This window comes from Rhipicephalus microplus, unplaced genomic scaffold (genome assembly GCF_043290135.1).
Source record: "Rhipicephalus microplus isolate Deutch F79 unplaced genomic scaffold, USDA_Rmic scaffold_665, whole genome shotgun sequence".
NCBI classification, from domain to species: Eukaryota; Metazoa; Arthropoda; class Arachnida; order Ixodida; family Ixodidae; genus Rhipicephalus; species Rhipicephalus microplus.
The window spans coordinates 6,418-9,518 of NW_027465222.1; positions in this window are offsets into that span (position 1 = coordinate 6,418).

The window sequence follows — 3,101 nt, forward strand, 5'->3', positions numbered from 1 at the left end:
TACACACCGAAGAACTCACCCCCTAAGTTGAGCAATTTCGGCTTGCAATTCCTCAACATTACGATGATTCTCGTCCCTTCCTTTGTCCTCCAAGCTTTGCAGCTGTTCCAACTGCTCCTCCAGTTCACAGACCTTAGCTGAAAAGAGAAAAAGGCACGCGTTTATTACATTAACTGTACAACAAATAACTTCAGGTAAGTAAATTAACACACTCATACCTTGATGTAATGAACCCGGATATAACTAAATATCGGTTATAACCAAGTAAATGAAAAACACTCTCGCAATAGACACAATGTTAAGATATACCTTAGTAACAAATTTTTTTTATAATGAACTGATTTTCATGTAACATACAAAATAACGAAGTAAATGAGAAATAGTCTTGAAATAAATACAGCGTTAGGGATATACCTTTATAACACATTTTTGGATATAACGAACTTATTTTCATGTAGTGTACAACTTTGTTACAATGAAGTTTGGAGTATTATGAAAAGCAATGCAGACTGCCCCTCTAACACAAGACTAAAATGAAACTGGTGCCACAATTTGTTCGCACCAGAAGCCATAAAAGGATTGACTGTTGTTTTGATATTGCCACGTTTCTTTCAAGATTTGTAATCGCCTCATTATACTACGTTCAGCGCAAACTGCCCCAAAGTTGTTTGAGAAGCTGCGATGCCGTAGTACTAGATCATTTTGTTAAGATTACACCCACTTCGTGAACATTACAGATTATTCTAGAAGCTATGTTGCCGCTAGCGATAATGCTAGAATATTCAATGGCAAGAGTATAAATGCCGACACGCTTCGCCACTTGTCAGTTGATTGACGGCACACGCTCCGTTCGCCGCTATCAGTGCAAAACTGCAATCCAACTTTCCATTTACTGGGCACAGGTTCGCCCAAATAAACAGTTTATTATTCGGCTCGCAATGTGCTCCATTCGTCCATATGTGGTGTTAACGTCCCAAAGCCATCATATGATTATGAGAGGCGCGGTGGTGGACGGCTCTAGAAATTTCGACCTCCGGGGGTTCTTAAATGTACACCAAAATCTGAACACACAGGCCTACAGCATTTACACCTCCATCAAAAATGCAGCCGCCGCAGCTGAGATTCGATCCCTCGACCTGCAGGTCAGCAGCGGAGTACCTTAGCCAGTAGACCACTGCGGCGGGGCAGCCATACTACAGCGACAGCGGTGACGAAAAGCTCCGTGCTTCAACTTCCACTACGGGAGGTACGTGGCTCGATGCCCAGTGTGCCAGCCCCCCCCCCCCCGTCTTCTAATGGGCACAGACGGGCTTCGGAGTGGCGCTAGGGCACCGCTGTGAGGCGAAGCTTACTCAGCCACGGAGACTCCAAACCCATTGCGTGAGACCTTAAGCCATAAAAGGGTCATATTGTAGTTGTGCATCTACTTTTTGCAAACGTTGAAATAAAAACCCGGTGACCCAGTGCTATAGCCCGACCAATGCACTTAACGCTCCAACTAACCAATTCAGCACAACCAAGTCTTAATAATTTAGGTGATGCAAGGTAGTCATCTTTTCTATGATATATCCACTTAATTCCTATGTTAAACTTTTTGCAAATAGTGAATTTCAGGTCCAAAGCAAATTCGTAGCGTAATGTGATTATGGTCGAATAATTTCGAATTGCAATCGAATAGTACATACACATTTTTATAAAGGAAACTAGGCATATTTGTGATAACCTCTCTAACCTGCACAAAATTTTTTTTTAATTGAAACAAGGCTGGAGGGGAGTTAAAAGCAAGTGAAAAAAACTTCGAATTCTAGCAGGATCTTACTTTCACTAGAATGCAAGCGGTAACCTGTAAAATATGTAATGTTTAAAATTTACTACACTTGAGCATACCAGCCAGTGTAACCAGTTTTCAAACTTGATAAAATGACATATCGATTTCAGGGTAATGTGTTAATTTAACCTTAAAGTGAAGCTTCACGACAGTGTGAATTTCTCCTGAGCTAGTGTTCTTACGGCTTAGCACATCTGTACTGCAGTAAAATTACATTTACAAGAGGTTACACGCAGATTTCTATACGTTTATTTGTTTATTGCGAATACTTCGACATTTTCAATACCTTAAATTAGAACCGAAGCGAACTTTAATACTGTACTATTCATCCAAATATTCGCTTAAGCTTACTTGTGTTTGATTTGAGACTGCAGACCTTGTGCCCATGACAGCTCCCCATCCACACACACCCACAAAAGAAAAGGGAAGGATGATCTGTGTTGAATTCAAACTTACCTTGGAGTTCATTTGACAGCACACGTTGAGTCATTTCCTTTTCAATTACCGATGTCTCTAAAGTGGCTAACAAGTTCAAAAAAAAAGTGCAACATGTAAATTTCAATCAACGTAAATTAACTGTAAGAGCTTATCAAAATTATGCCAGTGCTTACAGCTCAAACTGATTTCCAACTCTTTGCTTCCAGACATCTCGGACTCTTTCTCCGGTTGTGTCGGAGATTCTGAAATGTAAAATAGTAAATGCTGTTCACATTCGTTCCCCAGTCAAAGCTGGCATCACAAAAATATCAGCTTGGCAGAAGAATCAAACACTATCAATCATCACCTACTAGGCAAATGATCTTGTCATGCCCATTTCCAGAAGAGGAAGAATCTGCACCAGCTTAACGAACAATGACTAGGTGTAATGTTTATCGCTGCAAGGGCTGCATAAGACCAAAGAATGCCATGCCCGCCGTGGTGGGGTTGTAAACGAGATGCAAAAGTGGGCTGCAATTGGTGGATGTGGGCGTGGCTCCTGAAACTAGTTGTTACAAAGGGTGTAAGCAATGAATCCAAATGATGCTTCGATCATCGATTCCAAGAAGTGAGCGATATTGGGGTAGCTATTGCTGAACGCAGCACGCACTGAAAATAGCATGACAATTGCATGAAAGTGTAACGAACCCCTAGCAGCGTGAGCTATCAATTCATATACGCTGGGACAGCCTGTAATCTACATATACAAAGCAAAACCGAAAACGGTTTATTTACGCGATATCCTTAGGCACTTTGCACGGGGAGAAGCTAATGTGGCAATCACCTTTCATGGTTT